This window comes from Engystomops pustulosus, chromosome 9 (genome assembly GCF_040894005.1).
Source record: "Engystomops pustulosus chromosome 9, aEngPut4.maternal, whole genome shotgun sequence".
NCBI lineage: Eukaryota > Metazoa > Chordata > Amphibia > Anura > Leptodactylidae > Engystomops > Engystomops pustulosus.
Window position 1 is genome coordinate 103,718,007 of NC_092419.1, and position 21,450 is coordinate 103,739,456.

The 21,450-nt window shown below is 44.6% G+C and overlaps 1 pseudogene; it reads right to left on the reverse strand.

Moving 5' to 3' along the window:
- Window positions 1-5,168: 5,168 nt before the first annotated feature.
- LOC140076481 (olfactory receptor 10A3-like) lies at window positions 5,169-6,093 on the reverse strand (annotated as a pseudogene).
- Window positions 6,094-21,450: the final 15,357 nt, after the last annotated feature.

Consider the following 21,450-nt stretch of genomic DNA (forward strand, 5'->3'; position numbering starts at 1 on the left):
AGCACCATATAGGACAGCACAGTGCTGCATAGTATAGGAGAGCACCATACAGGACAGCTCAGTGCTGCATAGTATGGGAGAGCACCATATAGGACAGCACAGTGCTGCATAGTATGGTAGAGCACCATACAGGACAGCACAGTGCTGCATAGTATGGAAGAGCACCATATAGGACAGCACAGTGCTGCATAGTATGGGGGAGCACCATATAGGACAGCACAGTGCTGCATAGTATGGGAGAGCACCATATAGGACAGCACAGTGCTGCATAGTATAGGAGAGCACCATATAGGACAGCACAGTGCTGCATAGTATGGGAGAGCACCATATAGGACAGCACAGTACTGCATAGTATGGGGGAGCACCATATAGGACAGCACAGTGCTGCATAGTATGGGGGAGCACCATATAGGACAGCACCATATAGGACAGCACAGTGCTACATAGTATAGGAGAGCACCATATGGGACAGCACAGTGCTGCATAGTATGGGAGAGCACCATATAGGACAGCACCATATAGGACAGCACAGTGCTGCGTAGTATGGGGGAGCACCATATAGGACAGCACAGTGCTGCATAGTATGGGGGAGCACCATATAGGACATCACAGTGCTGCATAGTATAGGAGAGCACCATATGGGACAGCACAGTGCTGCATAGTATGGGAGAGCACCATATAGGACATCACAGTGCTGCATAGTATAGGAGAGCACCATATGGGACAGCACAGTGCTGCATAGTATGGGAGAGCACCATATAGGACATCACAGTGCTGCATAGTATAGGAGAGCACCATATGGGACAGCACAGTGCTGCATAGTATTGGGGAGCACCATATAGGACAGCACCATATAGGACAGCACAGTGCTGCATAGTAGGAGATAGCATCAGGTAAGATGCAGGGCAGCATTTAAAACAGAAATAAAATTATCTGCTCAGCACAACGACAGATAGGAGCTTAAAGGATTTACCCTATAGATGGATCCTTCTCTTTTTGTCCTGACCAGGGCGGCTAGTCTGGATCTTTAATTTGGGTAATGAAAAAATCATGCCCAGCTCATATTTTATATGGACAAATTGAAAGTTCATAATAAATCATAAAGGGTAAAAGTGGTATAAATACAGCCCAGAATATTGACCTGACTACAAAGAATATGAAGTGCCTGACATATACAGGCTTATGGGAGATCAAGGACTGTCAGCACCCTGCCTACTGCCTGGCATTGGGCAGACACTCAAGCTGTGCTCACCAAGATTGAGGGGATCTAGATAGTGTCCATGGAAGGGATATGAGGGCCGGAGATGGGGACAGGTTGTGTTGTCGGGGAATGGATATGGAGGCGATAATGTGGAGAGGCACCAGGACTCCTGTTATATTGGTAGACATTGTTCCCTGGCGATGTACCCTACTGAGCAACACATGTTGTACATCCCTAAAGACAGCGTTGGTGGTCACCAAGGCAAGAAGTCCAAATGGTTTCTAGATGACCTAAAGTAGTGTTGTATTATCAAGGGTTGAGAATGTTAAGGTGTTTAAGGAAAATATTACATAGATTATGTGGAGAGCCAAAGTTCTTCTTGGACCATAAGTAGGGTCACACTGGCTCACGAGTGGCTCTAACTTAATATTGGACCCCACAGATAAAGCCAGAGAGATAGTAGGCTCTATTCCTAGGGTATAGTGAGGTCTGGGCAGACAGAATAATTTTACCTGGTGGACCTAAGCAACCCCAACACTGATCATGAGGTTCTTCTAGGTTGACAGAAAGGAAAAACTTGGGATAGATTGGGGCTCATTGATAGGTATGGATGACAGAGAAAGTAACAGGGGGGGAAGAAGCCTGTGAGTAACGAAGAGAAATCTAGAAGGACTCTCCAACATCCTGGTGACCATGGGTGGTTGAGGGATGTTCTTGGGTTTGTCGTGATGATCTCTTTGAAGAACAGCCTCTTCTTAGCCCAGGTAATGGTAGCAAAAAGTTTTTTTTTTGGGGGGGGGGGGCTTTTGGTGTTTCTTTGAACATACAACTATATCTTTGTATAGAATAAAAATCCCTACTCTACTTGGTCACGGCTTTTCAGATGTTTTATGGATTCTTTCTGCTCATGCCTCGTGGCTTTCTATCCTTTAGGTACAGTCACTGAATATTTCACATACCTGTTCCTGCGTCTCGGGGTGCTGAGATTTCTCAGACTCGCTGTCTATGACCTATTTGTATCTGTGGAGATGATATTGTATTCTCTTGGCACCATCCTACTGGGATCTTATCTCCTACAACATGGACAATCATTGTGATTGTCCCCAGGAGTATAGAGTTCTGGGAATGCAAAAAAAAAATTCTTATAATGAATATGTGATCCGCTCAGTGCAAATTACAGGCATTTCATTTGAAAAACATTGGTGTTATTTTATGGTAAATGAGACATAGATATCTGTTGTGTATATGGGACAGCGTGATTGGCTGCCCAGGTACGAGCCCTCTTCTCTGGAGCCGCCTACTGTCTTCCCATTGGAGGGCAGCTGACAGGCAGTGATTGGCGGCCGAACATGACGGGATTGTAGGGTGTATAGGCAGACTAGGATAACTGATCCCCAATGCTTATCAGTATCTACTCTAGTACCGCTACTCGCCATAGTGCTACAACCCGAAACAAGCACCGACTCCCGATATATAGCAGCACTTTAGTTCAGTAGTATAAAAGAGAGTGAGATCATGGAGACATCTACATCCCGAACCAACTATCCCATACACATACTGAAAGCCTGAATAAACCTGTGATTATAGTGGCTGAAGAGTGGCCCTTATTTTAAGGTTTTATTATAAAATTGATATTTTAAAGTGTTCTCATTTTCAGACAGATTTACTATATTTTCCTCAGAACATAAATCTCTTATCCATTCTTTCTTTTTTACGATTTATGTTCTCCTGCTTCCTCTGCTCCTTGGAATTTATTGATTGTCCTGGGAAATTCTCTCTATGTATCTCCTGTAACCGTCATAGTAGTTTTTCCTTTCAAAGCCACAAAACCCGGTGGTAACCTGAGGGTGTGGATTGGGTCTTAGACGGTTATTCTTCTTGTGTCTTCTTCCACCTTTGCCCAAGTGATTGTCATCCTGGTGTGGCAGATAAACTCCCACTATTTTCCTAATGGAATGATGAAGCCCTTCGAGGTTTATCATTCCAAGGTCATTATCCTCTTGTAACGCAATGAGGGATCGGTGTCATGTACTAATGCACCATGGGATACTTCCGTTTCTTGGCTACAAAAAGTTTGGTTGTTGGAACTTACTGGACACTGTAGCTAGTGAGACTTTACCATATTATCATCTAGATTTGGACTTCTGTGCTATATATTTGGCCCAAAATGTTTTATAATAATCTTGCAGCCATTGACGAACACCAAAATTATTTATTGTCAATAACAGTAATCATTTCATCCAGTGATATTTGAAGGAAGACATGAGATATTATGGTTGGTGGATGATGGCATTAAAGTAAAAGGAAAAAGTTTCTATGGAAAATATTCATGTTCAAAAGGCCCGACCCGTTTAGGGACCACCAGGACAAGCTGTAATCTGTATGATTACTCAGCAGCACCCCCACAGGTGGAATTGAGTACTACAATGTTTTTATGCACATCAATAGGCAGTACATGTATAGCATGAACATGGAGAGTCCACCATATAAGAAAAAACTCTTAATATTAAAATCATCTAGGTCATGGAAGAAAGATGACTTACAGCCATTGCTTCATTGTGGGGTTATGGGAAATATGATAAATGCTTCCCGAAAACATTGCCTCTTGACTACCTTGTAAGGCAGCCAGGGCCAGTTTTAGATAAAGCAAGACCCCAAAATAAAACTATTTTATGAACCATCCAGGAATGAGGGGAATAAGCTGCAAACGTCTCAGGCATGAAAAAGGCCACGTTACATCTTGGGATAGAGTCCACAACTTATTTCACCTGATACCTGGAATGCAATGCTGCTGTTTTTTTCTAGATAGATATGAGATATATTGTAGATAGATATGAGATAGATGCACGGATAGATGGACATACAGCCCCTATGCCCGATCCCCTGATATATTCATTCCACTGAATTCACAGACAAATCTTTATAAAGTGCCCACACCCTGATCAGAAAAATATGGAAACATTACTAATCACTGACACTACTCAGGCTGACGCTGTCTCCCACACTGGTATCAGTCAGTGACACCGACATTAGTGACATCTAGTACCTTACAGGTGATGATCTGCTCCATCAGGAAGAGAACTTCTTACCACTTCTCCTGGCTCGTGACTTATCACTGCTGAATTCGCTCCCACATGTCTTCAGCTCTGTCCACACTACGTCCCGAAAAATACCATAGTCAACTACATTATAATGTCACCTGGATAATTGCATACAATACGGCATAATGTGGCAATGAATAAAGATTATTATTATAAAATAATAACAGTTCTACCTGTTCCCAAGCCGGATCTGTCTCTCTTCTCTTGCCCCGCATGTCTGTGGCAAGACGTGTGATGATGTCATCACATATTGACCTGGACCTTCACGCTGTGCAGAGGGGGCAGGTCATGTCGCCTCCGCTATGCATATCAATGGCACTTGTGCCTTAACACATATGCTATTGATATATGTACGGCAGGTCTGTAATCCTGGTGGGTGCTTCGGGTGGCTGCCCTGAATGCAGTCCACGTAATATCAAGCAGGACTTTTTCCTTATCCCAAAATTGCATATTTTCCTCAATCCACCAGTGGACGCCTGTGGGGTGGAGGCCTTTAATGGCTAATTCTACTTAAATAGTCTTCTTACTTCTCTAAACTAGTGTCCGGCCTCTCATTTTTCTAAACCAGTTACATAAACTGTACTGATGAGATGCATAGACATGGAAACAGAGCTGTCTACTGTTGGGAATCTGTTCCGTATGGAATAGGAATATTTTAGGCTTTAATTCCCCCATCATGTCAGTAGGCTTCCTGGAAAAGTCATGCCTGATGTTAATGGGCTGCCTTACAAAATAGCTAAGAGGCAATGTTTTCCTTGTCCCATCCTGGAAAACATATATCCAAATTTCCTAGAATTATCTACCTCAGAAGGGTCTCATTGTAAATACTATGGAGAGCAATGACATTTGATGAAACTAATATTGATTTATTTTGTACAAAATATCTGATGTCTTCTCAGTAATCTAAGAAATGTCGCCTTTACTTCTTGGTTCCTCAAACTGTAGATGAGAGGGTTCAGCATAGGAGTCAATGTGCTGTAGAAGAGGGCCAGGAAGCGGTCAGTCTCCAGAGAATACAGAGATCGAGGTCGGAAGTACATGAAAGAAGCTGTGCCATAGAACAGAGTCACAGATGTCAGGTGAGAGACACAAGTGGAATAGGCTTTACTCCGGCTCTCCACCGAGCTCAGTTTCATAAGGGTTAAGAGGATTTGGGTGTAGGATCCTAGAATTAGAAGGAAGGGTGTAAGAAGTACGACCACACATACGCTGAAGATGGCAATCTCATTCATGTAGGTGTCTGAGCATGCCAACTTCAAAACTGGGGGAATGTCACAAAAAAAGTGGTCAATGACATTAGGACCACAGAAGGGCAAGCTGAAGATAAACATGGTCTGCGCCAAGCAAAAAATGAATCCAGATAACTAGGAAAAGGCTGAAAGACGACAACAATTCTGAGCACTCATAACCAGGATATAATAAAAAGGCCATGAACCGGTCAAAGGCCATGAAGGCTAGAAGAAAACATTCTGTGCTTCCTGTTGATAGAAATGCACACATCTGAACAGCGCAACCATAAAATGAGATTCCCTTGTCTTACGATAGGAGATTTATAAGAATTTTTGGCATGGTGACTGATGAGTAGCATATCTCCAAGATGGACAAGTTACACAAGAAGAAGTACATAGGAGAACGCAGAGCGGGATCAGAACACACAATGTAGACAATAGATCCATTACCAATCAGAGTGGCCAAGTATACAAAGAGGAGGACAAAGAAAATGGGGAGACAGACATCTGGGAAGGCCGAGAAACCAAGGATGATAAAGTAGGACACAGTGGTCTGGTTCATCAACACAAGAACATTCATCTTAATGAAGAGATAAGATCATCTTAGTCTTAGTCTGAGAGACTTCAGCTGGGGCATCAGATCTTGTAGGCAGACACTGCTGATAGCTCAATGATAGTTTGGAGAACTTCTTAGAAAGGTGAGAATGAAATTTGATAAAATAATGATCCTACTGCAAAAACACATAATTCTCAATTCTCATAAACTTGTTTTCAGGAATCTTGGAAGAACATATATTTAAAAAGTTATCCTGAAACCTATTGAGACAAAATCTCTAACAGTTAGAAAGTGTAAACTTAGACGTAACAGTTCTAGCAGCAGATCTATCAAAGGGGCAAATGCTGTATCCTGTTATGGTGCTGTATGGTGCATCCTCCAACTTTTTGGTCTTTTTCCTCCTATTTATTTCGTTATTTTAGGTAAAAAAAAAAATGATGCCCATTGTTAGCACAGGCTACGGCACTTCTGGCACTTTCTTATCAAGGCCTTGTTTTCTGTTGAGCCAGGCTCCTCACGACAAGGCACGAAAAGTGTCTACAACAATCAATACGTCTGACATAAAGGATGTTTTTCATGTTTCGAAAGGACAAACAACCATATTACATGAGGACCCAATAGACTGACCACTTACCTTCTTTTCAGTTTTTCACCAGAAAATGCGGGAGCCCCAACTGGACTAAACTGGACCATCCCTGCAAATGAGAACAGCAACCAAAGTTTAGGTTGCTACAGCAGTTTTATCCTTCTTCCAGCCTATGTGTTCTGGAATCACATGAGCAGCACAAGAACAGAGTCTCTCCCTGACCAACAATGGACATAACCCCCACCAAGAGTCTCACACTGTCCATAGCAGTGGTGCCGAACCTATGGCATGTGTCCCATGGGTGGCACTCAGAGCCCTCTCTTTGGGCATGCTGGCTTTTGCCCCAATACAAAGTTCACCAGACAAGGGCGGTGTGGGACTGTGTGGGCTGTGTAGGACTCGAGGAAGAGTAAGAAGACGCAGACGGGTCAGATTATCACTGGAGGTTATGCTTCCTGTTGCTGTTGGCACTGGGCAATTCAAGAGTGAGTTTTGGACCACAGTTTGCGTGCTTGATCTCTATAAGGTTCGCCTTGACTGGTCTAGAGTATACAATGATCTACCTGAGATGTATGAGTTCCTTGACCAGAGGGCATCCCACTATATCAGTCTACTGTAGTTTAGGTCACTGCGGCCTCCATTACTGATAGAGTTGCTCATAAGTTGCAGACAAGATCAGATCAGAGACTGTTCTTAGTCTCATAGAAGCAGAACAGCTTCCACCATTTATTTTATCCTCGTCTGTAAGAAGTCATACAATAGGTCCAGGGAGGGCCTACAGAAAGTTCTTACAGTTAGAACTTAGAGAAATGGACTTTTCTATGGGTCAGTTTTGGGTGGGTTGTTCACAGGAGTCGATTCCTTGGAGTGAGCCATAAATGAGAATTATTTGGCTAATAAGTGGTGTGGATGGGGTCTAGTGACTGAACTCAGACTCCCTATAATACATTTAATAAGGGACTGTTCAGGAGCCAGAAGAGCCGGACTTCCCATCACATATGTACAGTGTGTGTGAGAGAAGGAAGGAGATGTGATCAAAACCTCTCCATCGCACCTTGATACAGATCATGGATTGATAGTTGAGGTAAATTGGAAAATTATCATAAATTTTATTTAAAAAAAATACATGTGTTACTTCCACTCCCACCTAATACTACACCCTAGACCACTTATCCTCACCATATACTGCCGGCTGTAGGCATCAGGGGGCTCCAGCGGGAGAAGGATGCTAAGCTCCTGAGACAGATGAGAGATACCGAGACGTAGCTGTAGTTTCTAGCGGTGGGATATCAGGTGAGATAATCTGCAGATATGGGGGGATGTTCAGCAGAAGCTACAGCCACGTCTTGTTTTCCTCTATCCTCGGTGTCCTCCTCCCTTCTCTTCTGGAGCAGGAGATGTTTAAGAAGTTTAGGGTCACTTTAAATAGTTTATTGGAGGTAAGTAACAAAATACAAGAACAAGTTATGAAATCAGTCAGGAACAAATCAGAATGGAGTAGTAGACATTTGGCACTAAGCTCCAGTAGATGTGGTGGCGAAATCAATCTGATATATAAAGCTGTGTGTATGTACAGTATATGTGTGTATGTGTATGTATGTATGTGTGTGTATGTATGTGTTTATGTGTGTATGTGTATGTATGTGTATGTCAGGAATCAGGGGTAGTGGACCCGCTGTACCCCCGCGGACTTTGTTGTAAGCCGACACCCGTTGCAAAGCAGATTGGACTTGCTGCGGCGTGGTACCTCCAGGTCTCTCCACAGTCGTGACTTTGTCTCCGGTGGTGTCCAAGGCGAGGTACAGAATCATGAGGCAGAGACTGGGACAGGCAGGTGGTCAGGACAGGCAGCACAGGATCTTCAGAGAAAAATCCCTGTATGTTAATATCAGAGGTATAACAGGGTGTAGAGCGGGTGCTTGTATTGGGCTATTGGGTTTGTGGTGTCTAATATCCCTCATCATGTAAGAAGACACCAGCATCATATACCAGACATGGGAAGGCGAGCTCCTACCTATCATAGGAACATGAGATTTATAGAATAAATGGGATGAAAAATAGACAGATGTGACAACTTACAGTCAGACGCCTCCAGAATCTCTACATCTAGCCGATTCTCTCTCAATTTCTAGCCATGGGATCCGTACTGGGGATACATTAGGTCTAATCTCTCGAGGAGAACATCTAATCAATGCACACAATTACCAATCTCCCCTCAGTAATCATTATTATATTTATTTCACACTGTCTAAATGGACCGTCTGGTGGACCATCGGGCAGGAGACCTGATTATGATGAGACCCTCATTGTGTTGGGGGCTATTCCTGCTATATGTGGTGATTTTGGCCAGAAGAGGGGACACTAACTTCAACGTGAAATAGCACATCCGGCCTCCGAGTATTTTTTCTACTTTTCATTACTTTGCAGTTGCGTGTTTTTTAGGTATAGGTCTTATTTTTTACTTACCCTATTGTCAACCACAATGTATTTATCGATAAGATTTTGTCAAATTTTAGGGGAAATGCAAATAAAATACAAAATCTATTCTGTATTTATTGCACAGCTCAACACAATCCTAATGAAACCAAATACTTTTGTAGAATAAAATATGTTCTTTTTCTTTTTAATGCGGCCATGTCATTGTTATTTTGGCACGGACAGATTTTTTTGGGGAAAATCTAAATAACTTTGGTAAAGAGAGGATACAGAAAAATTAGGTCCTTCATGCTTTTTGCTATTTTTACTAGTTGAAATGTTTTCTTTTTGCTAATCGTAGGGTCTAACCAGTCATTTACTTTTGGGAATCTTTTTTTTTACACCTAAATACATTTTGTTCCACTATTTTTTGATTGCTTTATAATATAATGTGTACAGACTAACGGGATTATTAGCCTTTCCGGCTATGCTTTCCTAACGCTCCTATGACCTTTGTGAGGACATAATTATCAGCACCCTGTGGTCATGTTTTTAGGGTGATGATGGCCAGACAGAAGGATCCCGTTCAAGTTATCTTTTTCTAAAGCTACCTGGTCTCTCCGTCCTTTTTGACCATGACCTCTAATTAGAGATGAGCGAACATGCTCGTCCGAGCTTGATGCTCGGTCGAGCATTAGCGTACTCGAAACTGCTCGTTGCTCGGACGAATACTTCGCCCGCTCGAGAAAATGGCAGCTCCCGCCGTTTTGCTTTTTGGCGGCCAGAAACAGAGCCAATCACAAGCCAGGAGACTCTGCACTCCACCCAGCATGACGTGGTACCCTTACACGTCGATAGCAGTGGTTGGCTGGCCAGATCAGGTGACCCTGGGATAGACTAGCCGCTGCCCGCGCTGCTCGGATCATTCTGTGTCTGGATGCCGCTAGGGAGAGAGCTGCTGCTGGTCAGGGAAAGCGTTAGGGTGTTCTATTAGCTTACTGTTAGGCAGGAGTGATTCTCCAAGAACCCAACAGCCCTTCTTAGGGCTACAATAACGTTCTACTTTTTTTTTTTTTTATTTGCATCTAGTACCATTTTGTGAGGAATTAGCAGGGGGACTTGCTACCGTTGTGTTTAGCTCTTAGTGGCACACATATCCACCTCAAACACCAAAGTGGGAAAATTTAGTAGGGGTTGGATTTCAATTAGGCACAGTCTGCCATTTGTCCTTTTTTATTTTACGTTTATTTTGTTTAATAACTCAGTGTCATCTCATCTGGCATATTAGTGTGCTTTCATACTTGGCTAGAAAATAGCCATAGGAGAATCCAAACGACTTACTTGCGCCTACAGTAGCGTTATATATTTGATTTCTGGTTGATCTGCTGGTGGCTGTACTTGCTGCAGTGCATCTACTAGCCAATTGTGAGCAATTTGTAGTGAGACTTGCGACCGCTGTGTTTTGCGCTTAGTGACGCACATATCCATCGCAAAGACCGAAGTGGGAAAATTTAGTAGGGGTTGGATTTCAATTCGGCACAGTCTGCCATTTGTCCTTTTTTATTTTACGTTTATTTTGTTTAATAACTCAGTGTCATCTCATCTGGCATATTAGTGTGCTTTCATACTTGGCTAGAAAATAGCCATAGGAGAATCCAAACGGCTTACTTGCGCCTACAGTAGCGTTATATATTTGATTTCTGGTTGATCTGCTGGTGGCTGTACTTGCTGCAGTGCATCTACTAGCCAATTGTGAGCAATTTGTAGTGAGACTTGCGACCGCTGTGTTTTGCGCTTAGTGACGCACATATCCATTGCAAAGACCGAAGTGGGAAAATTTAGTAGGGGTTGGATTTCAATTCGGCACAGTCTGCCATTTTTCCTTTTTTATTTTACGTTTATTTTGTTTAATAACTCAGTGTCATCTCATCTGGCATAGTAGTGTGCTTTCATACTTGGCTAGAAAATAGCCATAGCAATAGTATAGCATCGTTTGTTTTTAAAAACTCAAAAACACAAAAAAAAACAAAAAACACAAAAAAAAGTTAAAAAAAAATTAAAGTTATAACTCTCATTTTAAAAATGTTTAACCCGAGGGCTAGGGGTAGAGGACGAGGGCGGGGACGTGGGCGTCCAACTACTGCAGGGGTCAGAGGCCGTGGTCCTGAGCGGGGTGAGACACCACCTGCTTATGAGGGAGCAGGGGAACGCCGCAGAGCTACACTCCCTAGGTTCATGTCTGAAGTTACTGGGACTCGTGGTAGAGCACTGTTGAGGCCAGAACAGTGCGAACAGGTGATGTCGTGGATTGCTGACAATGCTTCGAGCAATTTGTCCACCAGTCAGTCTTCCACGCAGTCCACCCATGTCACCGAAATCGCCACTCCTCCAGCTCCTGCACCTCAGCCTCCTCCCCCCCAGTCTGCCCCCTCCCAGGAAAATTTGGCATTTGAACCGGCATACTCTGAGGAACTGTTTTCTGGACCCTTCCCACAGTCACAAACCACTTGTCCGGTTGCTGCTGAGCAATTTTCCGATGCCCAGGTTTTCCACCAGTCACAGTCTGTGGGTGATGATGACCTTCTTGACGTAGTGGAAGTGTGTAAAGAGGTGTCCGACGATGAGGAGACACGGTTGTCAGACAGTGGGGAAGTTGTTGTCAGGGCAGGAAGTCCGAGGGGGGAGCAGACTGAGGGATCGGAGGATGATGAGGTGACAGACCCAAGCTGGGTTGAGAGGCCGGGTGAACACAGTGCTTCTGAGACGGAGGAGAGTCCTCGACCAGAACAGGTTGGAAGAGGCAGTGGTGGGGCCAGACGGAGAGGCAGGGCCAGAGCTGGTGCATCAGCGCCAAATGTGTCAACTAGTGAAGCTCCCGTGGCGAGGGCTCTTGCGGCGAGGGCTAGATCTTCAGAAGTCTGGAGGTTCTTTAAGGAAACACCGGATGACCGACGGACTGTGGTGTGCAACATTTGCCAAACCAGGCTCAGCAGGGGTTCCACCACTACTAGCTTAACTACCACCAGTATGCGCAGGCATATGAATGCTAAACACCCCACTCAGTGGCAACAAGCCCGTTCACCTCCGGCCGTGCACACCACTGCTCCTTCCCCTGTGTCAGCTGCTAGTCAGCCCCCTGCCCAGGACCCTGCCACAAAAACCCCATCGTCGCCTCCACGATCCTCCACAGCATCCACCAGCGTTCAGCTCTCCATACCCCAGACGCTGGAGCGGAAACGCAAATATAGTGCAACCCACCCGCACGCCCAAGCCCTTAATGTGCACATCTCCAGATTGCTTAGCCTGGAGATGCTGCCCTATAGGCTAGTAGAGACCGAGGCCTTTCACAACCTCATGGCGGCGGCCGCCCCTCGGTATTCGGTCCCCAGCCGCCACTACTTTTCCCGATGTGCCGTCCCAGCCCTGCACCAGCACGTGTCAGACAACATCATCCGTGCCCTGACCAACGCAGTTTCTGACAAGGTCCACCTGACCACGGACACGTGGACGAGTGCTGCCGGGCAGGGCCACTATATATCGCTGAAGGCACATTGGGTTAACTTGGTGGAGGCTGGGAGCGAGTCTGACCCTGCGGCTGGTCATATACTGCCGACGCCGAGGATTGCGGGGCCTACCTCGGTCCAGGTGTTTCAGGCCTACTATGCCTCCTCCTCCTCCCACCCCTCCTCCACCTCCTCCTCCGAACTACCATCCGTGGGCACGGCGCCATCAGTCGGTAGCTCTAGGCACAGCAGCAGTGCCGTCGCTAAGCGACAGCAGGCGGTGCTCAAACTGCTGAGCCTAGGCGATAAAAGGCACACCGCCCAAGAGCTATTACAGGGAATCACGGCGCAGACTGATCTGTGGCTGGCACCGCTGAACCTGAAGCCAGGCATGGTTGTGTGTGACAACGGCCGTAACCTGGTGGCGGCTCTGCAACTCGGCAGACTGACACATGTGCCATGCCTGGCCCATGTGTTAAATCTGATAGTTCAGCGTTTCCTCAAGACATACCCCAATCTGTCTGATTTGCTCATGAAGGTGCGCCGCATCTGTGCGCATTTCAGGAAGTCCAGCACAGATGCTGCCACTCTCAGGGCAGCGCAGCGCCGCCTCCAACTGCCCGCTCACCGACTGTTGTGCGACGTGCCCACGAGGTGGAATTCAACACTGACCATGTTATCCAGAGTTTACCAGCAGCGCCGAGCGATTGTAGACTGCCAGATGTCAACTTCCACCAGAACTGGTAGTCAGGTCAGTCAGCTTCCTCAAGTCTACAATGAGGAGTGGACGTGGATGTCTGATATCTGTCAGGTGCTGAGTAACTTTGAGGAGTCAACACAGATGGTCAGTGGCGATGCCGCCATCATCAGCCTCACCATCCCGCTGCTTGGCCTGTTGAAAAACTCTCTGATCAGCATGAAGTCGGAAGCTTTGCGCTCGTCACAAGAGACGTGGGAAGAAGATTCCCTTGTTGATAGCCAAAGCACCCTCAGGTCTGTTTCTCAGCGCATATCGGAGGAGGTGGAGGTGGAGGAGGATGAGGAGGAAGAGGAGGAGAATGTTGGCGAGACACAAGAGGGGACCATTGTTGAGTCCTTCACTGTTCAGCGTGTATGGGCAGAAGAAGAGGAGTTGGAGGAGTTGGAGGAGGAGGAAATGGACAGTCAGGCCAGTGAGGGGAGTGAATTCTTACGCGTTGGTACTCTGGCGCATATGGCAGATTTCATGCTAGGCTGCCTATCCCGTGACCCTCGCGTTCAAAGAATTTATTCCAGCACCGATTACTGGGTGTTCACTCTCCTGGACCCACGGTACAAGCAAAATCTTTCCACTCTCATCCCTGCAGAGGAAAGGAGTGTGAGAATGCATGAATACCAGCAGGCCCTGGTGCACAAGCTGAAACAGTATTTCCCTTCTGACAGCGCTAGCGGCAGAGTGCGTAGTTCTGCGGGACAAGTAGCGAGGGAGAGTAGGCGAGCAGGCAGCTTGTCCAGCACTGGCAAGGGTACGCTTTACAAGGCTTTTGCCAGCTTTATGTCACCCCAGCAAGACACTGTCACCTGTCCCCAGTCTCGGCAGAGTAGGGCTGATCTTTACAGAAAGATGGTGAGGGAGTACGTAGCTGACCATACCATCGTCCTAAATGATCACACAGCTCCCTACAACTACTGGGTTTCAAAGCTGGACATGTGGCACGAACTGGCGCTGTACGCCTTGGAGGTTCTTGCCTGCCCTGCCGCTAGCGTCTTGTCCGAGCGGGTTTTCAGTGCAGCTGGTGGCATCATCACCGATAAGCGTACACGCCTGTCGACTGACAGCGCTGACAGGCTGACGCTTATTAAGATGAATAAAGCCTGGATTTCTCATAATTTCCAATCTCCACCGGGTGAAGGAAGCTCAACCTGAATAATTGATCCACTCCTCCTCCTCCTCATTTTCCTCCTTCTCCTCCACTTTGTACAGTAAAGCAGAGGAAACTGGCTACTTTTTGACAGGGCCCACTGGCTCTAGCTATAGTACTTTATGCATTTAATTTTTCTGGAGGGCCACCGACCCGGTCCTCTGTTTTAAACAATTTTTGGGAGTGCCACATACAGGCACTCAATCTATTCCATTTTTCTGGAGGGCCACCTACCTGCTCCTCTGGTTTGAAAACTTTTTGGGACTGCCACATACAGGCACTCAATCTATTCCATTTTTCTGGAGGGCCACCTACCTGCTCCTCTGGTTTGAAAACTTTTTGGGACTGCCACATACAGGCACTCAATCTATTCCATTTTTCTGGAGGGCCACCTACCTGCTCCTCTGGTTTGAAAACTTTTTGGGACTGCCACATACAGGCACTCAATCTATTCCATTTTTCTGGAGGGCCACCTACCTGCTCCTCTGGTTTGAAAACTTTTTGGGACTGCCACATACAGGCACTCAATCTATTCCATTTTTCTGGAGGGCCACCTACCTGCTCCTCTGATTTGAAAACTTTTTGGGACTGCCACATACAGGCACTCAATCTATTCCATTTTTCTGGAGGGCCACCTACCTGCTCCTCTGGTTTGAAAACTTTTTGGGACTGCCACATACAGGCACTCAATCTATTCCATTTTTCTGGAGGGCCACCTACCTGCTCCTCTGGTTTGAAAAATTTTTGGGACTGCCACATACAGGCACTATCCAAATTAAATTGTCTCCATAGCAGCCTCCACACGTTGTCTCCATTGCTACCTCCAAAAGTCGTCCATATAGCTGCCTCCATACATCGTCCCTTTATCAAACGAGGTGTGTCAGGCAGAAATTTGGGTTGTTTTCATGGATTCCACATCAAAGTTGTTAACTTTGTCGCCACCCTGCTGTGTTATCCACAAAATATACTTGCAAACTTTTATCATTTACCTATATTTTTTCAGCGCTTCTTGCGCATCTGTTTACATTCCCCTCACCCGGCATATCCTAAACTTATAAGAACGCTACTACACTTGATCTTATACAAAAGGTTCTTAGAAGTGCTGTTTGGGGAGTAGCCTAGAGACAGGGGCTTGGATTGGCGAAAGCTCGCCTGGCAGCGGAGCGCCAGCTCCATGCCAAGATCCAACTAACATAGTTTTAACTGCAGCACCTTTAATCTACTACTAGTTCACTGCCTCCATACATGGTCCCCTTATCAAACGAGCTGTGTCAGGCAGAATTTTGGGTTGTTTTCATGGATTCCATGTTAACTTTGTCGCCACCCTGCTGTGTAATCCACAAAATATACTGGGAAACTTTTATCATGTACCGATATTATTTGAGCGCTTCTTGCTCACCTCCTTTGGTTCCTCTCTGCCACCCATTGGTTTGAAGCCTGAGTCCATTTAGGGTATGTCGCCATGCCACTCTCTAGCCTGCTGCCGCTGCCTCTGCATGCCGTCCCCTATAGTGTCAGGGTCAATTATTGCATGTTTTACATGCTATCTAGCTTCATTCTGTCACTCTGTCATGGCCATGCTGTTGCCCATAATTTTGGCATAATGGTGCGATTATGCAGCCTCAGAGGCATCCATGCATGCTGCCCCTGCTGTTTCCTGTCCATTTCCGTGGTGTTTCCATCCTTTTCTGAGGTTCCCAGGTGTTTGGCCAAGCTTCCCTGTGCAGAGCCTTGGTCCCCTTGAAAAATGCTCGAGTCTCCCATTGACTTCAATGGGGTTCGTTATTCGAGACGAGCACTCGAGCATCGGGAAAAGTTCGTCTCGAATAACGAGTACCCGAGCATTTTAGTGTTCGCTCATCTCTACATCTAATCCTTCTTGTCCTTGCGTAGATTTTTAGCTATAGCTGCTCAAGTATCTGGCAAAGGCCACAATAAATTTGGTGGGCCAGGAAGCTCTGTCACACCCATGAGGGTGGCAAGAAGGGTAAAAAGTTGTCATACATCGGGAATCACAACTTTTTCATGCCTTCTATGCCCTAAAACTTGTATTCTAAGGGTTTTCTTACGACCTTTTAGATGGCAGAATAAGAAGATTCACAGCAGAAACTTGAAAGTTCAAGAATTTGGTTGAGGCAAACATTGGAAGAGTTTTACCAAAAACTGTAGTTGTAGTTTACATGTATTGTACACTTGATCTACAGATTCTGCTTTATTGGTAATAGATCACTTCTCCTGCTATGGGAAGTCCCAGTACACGAGGTAGCTGAGCCCCGGGAGGACCTATGGCCAGGGGAATGTCTTCTATGGAAATCCTCTATGGATATTACTGGATGTGTACTCAAGTATACTCCTGAGGTCAATCACTGGAATTGTCTACATTGTAGAAGATGAGGTCCCCGGATAACATTCCCGAGGGAATATAATACCATCCCGAGTCACAGCTAACAAACAACATGGAATCCTAAGGGCCATAGGCTCATAGGGTGAAGCCATGAAAGAGTAGGGATCACAACTTAACAAAAAAATGGTCCAAGGATCAAGGAGGAGCATCTAAGGTGACACCGAACCTGGGGAAGAAGTTGTTTTATTAATCTAATAATTTTGAGAAGAAGATTTACCACCAAAAACTAGATTTGAAATAAATTTAAAGATTTATAAAAACAAATTTAATGTAATTAGAGAATTAGTTTCTTATTCATTCATTTAAATTATATTTCAAAGAATTATCTTAATATCCAAATAACCTTGGGAAAATATTTAACTTATTATTATTAAAATATCTAAGAAAATACATGTCTGTGTTCTCATTGGTTCACTTTTGTAATTAGCAATTAAGAATGACCAATTTTAAATCCTATAAAAACAAAATTTAATAAAGAAATATAAATATACAGAAATTTAATGGGAAAACTCGCCACCCTCCCTACTCCTGCCGTATATCACTACTAAGATGGTCAAGGGCGACAGAATTAGTTCTAGACTCATGAATTCACTGGACTCACAATTAATGTGATCCTACACTTATTTCTGTAATTTTGGCTATAAGGAGAGAAGACCCGTCCCCACAATATGCTTCCAAATAAAGAAAATACTCCTAGATCCTATGATTTTTTATTTCAGCCTCCGCTGTCAGTCTACAGTGAGGCTCGTCTACCATGATACCGGAGAAGGCCCTGGAGAGGTCAGACTGTGTCGATTGTGTTCTTTTACCAACATAAGTTATTATTACTGTATCACCTAGTCATTAAATAATTCCAATTGTGACCCAAAAATCACAAGTCTGTTGGACCAGTAGCTGTAAGTATTGTATATTAGTTACACCTTGACGCAAATTATTTTTTAACACATTTTTATTATGTTTCTTGGGAATATTAGTCTATGTATCCCCAAAGCTGTTCATAGGATCCTATAGGGAGCCTTTGGGATGGGTGTTACCATCATTATGCATAATGTTTCCCATCACCACTATGATGGGACTTATTCTTATTGTATTTCTCTAATTTTGGAATAGCACAGTGGTGAAAGCCAACAATGATAAGCTTAGCTATGTCCCTCTGCTTCCTCTGCCCCTTGTAATTTATCGGTTGTCCTGCTAATGTGACCCATTAACTCAGACAATCTCTCCTTGGGATCACCTTCTCTATAACAATCTCCTGTAGTTTTTGCTTTAAAATCCACAAAACCAGGTAGTAACGTGAGGGTATCGATGATTGGGTCTAAGATGGTTTTTCTTGTTCCATATTATTCCATAACATCCTGGAGTGGAAAAAGGTTCCCTCCATTTCCAGAACATAATAATTAAGTCCTTCAAAGAGTTATCCTGTTGGAATATAACATGGGATTCATTATCATGTTTCACTGCACCATAGGCTTTCTCGGAAACAACAGATTTTGTGGTTGCCTTCTTGGCCAGGAACTTACCGGACAGCTTCAACCAGACAAAGTACATCACCTTCAGCACGTTGTCTGGTCATCCTTCATTCCTACCTATCTAAGTACTAAGGGCAAATACATTGTACCCGTTTAGATTTTTGCTATATTAACAACTAGTTTTGGACTGTTCTATATTTTAGGCCAAAATGTTATGTAATGTTCTTCAGGTCATCAATGAACACATTAACAGTATTTAATGTAAAAAAAAACGTAATCGTGTTTGAAGGAAGAGATCAGTTATTATAATTGGTGGATGGTAGAATTCTATAAAGTATTAGGAAAAAGTTTCAATAGCAAAAATGTATTTTCAAAGGAGCCACCCACTTTAGTTTATGTTATATGTCAATTAATCAACATCATCAACCAATTTTTCCAAAAGATATTTCTATTGTCAGAAATTGACTTAATATTGATCTTTATGGACATAAATCTCTAGAGGACGTCAATGATTACCTTGTCTTAACCTCCAAATGGAATTCGCCTTATGTCGAGGGAGCAGCTCGCCGATCACCATACATCATCATAACCTTCTAAACGAATGGGTTCTCAGATGTTAAGCTGTGCATGTATCAGATTCTATATGGACACATAGTAGGAAAATCTCATATTATAATGTTTATACCAATCTTTATTCAACCAGGTGAAAGGAAATAGAAAGACCTCCAAACCGATAGTCAGCCATATACTTGGATTGCCTGGTTGTATCATTCCTAAGCTACCTAGTGTTTCTTGTGTGTGTTTCTTGTGTTGCTTTAGTTGTAATGTGTTTCACCTTTTCCATGCTATATAGACATCATGTTTTCAGTCACATAATTCTTCTAACTGGGATACTCAAGGACCTTAACAGAATTGTCCCTGGTTCTCTCCTGTGTAATTTTGATTTGTACCCAGGGTTATGGTTTTGCTGGTAGGTTCAGGGTTCAGAGGAATAAGGAATATTTCTGGATTTTGCTCTATTAAATTTTTTCCTCAACCCCAACCAGTCTCCCGTATCAAGCCACGGTGAAACCCCCACACCGTGTGACACTTTCCCTACCAAGCTTCACTGTAGGAATGGTTTTGGGAGGTGATGAGCAGTGCCTATTTCTGCAGACCTGGCACTTACAGATGAAACCTAAATGTTCACTCTTAACTTCATCGGGTCATAGGTCTTGTTTCTTTGAGAATCCTTTAGGTGCTTTTTTGTAGAGTCCAGGCGAGTTTTATGTGTTTTTTACTGATAAAAGATCAGTGTTCCCTTAACCATAAAGGCCAAATTGTTGGAGTTCTGCAGTGATGGTTGCTCTTTGGAAAGTTTTTCCCATTTCCACATACAGGTGGTCCTCTTCTCCTCATGTCTCTGGACTCTAAAGGCAGTTCTCTTCTCCTAATGTCTCTGGACTTTACAGGCAGTTCTCTTCTCCTAATGTCTCTGGACTCTACAGGTGGTCCCCTTCTCCTAATGTCTCTGGTCTCTACAGGCAGTCCTCTCCTCCTTATGTCTCTGGACTCTACAGTCAGTTCTGTCCTCCCCATGTCTCTGGACTCTACAGTCAGTTCTGTCCTCCTCATGTCTCTGGACTCTACAGTCAATTCTGTCCTCCTCATGTCTCTGGACTCTACAGGAGGTCCTTTCCTCTTAATGTCTCTGGACTCTACAGGCAGTTCTGTTCTCCTCATGTCTCTGGACTTTACAGGTGGTCCTTTCCTCTTAATGTCTCTGGACTCTACAGTCAGTTCTGTCCTCCCCATGTCTCTGGACTCTACAGTCAGTTCTGTCCTCCTTATGTCTCTGGACTCTACAGTCAGTTCTGTCCTCCTCATGTCTCTGGACTCTACAGGAAGTCCTCTCCTCCTCATGTCTCTGGACTTTACAGGTGGTCCTCTTCTCCTAATGTCTCTGGACTCTACAGGCAGTCCTCTCCTCCTCATGTCTCTGGACTCTACAGGCAGTTCTCTCCTCCTCATGTCTCTGGACTCTACAGGCAGTCCTCTCCTCCTCATGTCTCTGGACTTTACAGGTGGTCCTCTTCTCCTAATGTCTCTGGACTCTACAGGCAGTCCTCTCCTCCTCATGTCTCTGGACTCTACAGGCAGTTCTGTCCTCCTCATATCTCTGGACTCTACAGGCAGTTCTGTCCTCCTCATGTCTCTGGACTCTACAGGCAGTTCTGTCCTCCTTATGTCTCTGGACTCTACAGGCAGTTCTCTCCTCCTCATGTCTCTGGACTCTACAGGCAGTCCTCTCCTCCTCATGTCTCTGGACTTTACAGGTGGTCCTCTTCTCCTAATGTCTCTGGACTCTACAGGCAGTCCTCTCCTCCTTATGTCTCTGGACTCTACAGGCAGTCCTCTCCTCCTCATGTCTCTGGACTTTACAGGTGGTCCTCTTCTCCTAATGTCTCTGGTCTCTACAGGCAGTCCTCTCCTCCTCATGTCTCTGGACTCTACAGGCAGTTCTGTCCTCCTCATATCTCTGGACTCTACAGGCAGTTCTGTCCTCCTCATGTCTCTGGACTCTACAGGCAGTTCTGTCCTCCTTATGTCTCTGGACTCTACAGGCAGTTCTGTCCTCCTTATGTCTCTGGACTCTACAGGCAGTTCTGTCCTCCTTATGTCTCTGGACTCTACAGGCAGTTCTGTCCTCCTTATGTCTCTGGACTCTACAAGCAGTCCTCTCCTCCCAATGTCTCTGGACTCTACTTGCAGTTCTCTCCTTATGTATCTGAGCTGTACATGCAGTTCTGTACTTTTTCTAGTAACCTACTAACAACCATAGGAATATATATCACAATATACAACTCTTAGTCTTTAGTCAATAAACAGCTTAGTTTATAGATATTACATTTAAAGTGGCTCGGCATCATCAGAGTACAGATTATTATTAATACTTAAGGGATATGATTAGAGATGAGCGAGTATACTCGTCCGAGCTTGATGCTCGTTCGAGTATTAAGGTACTCGAGACGGCTCGTTGCTCGGACGAGTATTTCCCCTGCTCGAGATCGAGCATTTAATTAAAAAAACACAGTGAAGAACAATG